Raw genomic sequence first — 234 nt, forward strand, 5'->3', positions numbered from 1 at the left:
ACACCTGTCATCTCACAACGGTCACCCCCCATATCCGTTACCTCACACCGGTCACCCCTTTTCGGTCACCTCACACCGGTCACTCCCCATCGGTCACCTCACGCTGGTCACCTTCCATCAGTCACCTCGCACAGTCACCGCACACCTGTCATCTCACACCGGTCACCCCCCTATCGGTTACCTCACACCAGTCACCCCTTATCGGTCACCTCGCACCGGTCACCCCCCAACGGG

The sequence above is a fragment of the Pygoscelis adeliae genome, unplaced genomic scaffold (genome assembly GCF_000699105.1).
Source record: "Pygoscelis adeliae isolate BGI_AS28 unplaced genomic scaffold, ASM69910v1 Scaffold343, whole genome shotgun sequence".
NCBI lineage: Eukaryota > Metazoa > Chordata > Aves > Sphenisciformes > Spheniscidae > Pygoscelis > Pygoscelis adeliae.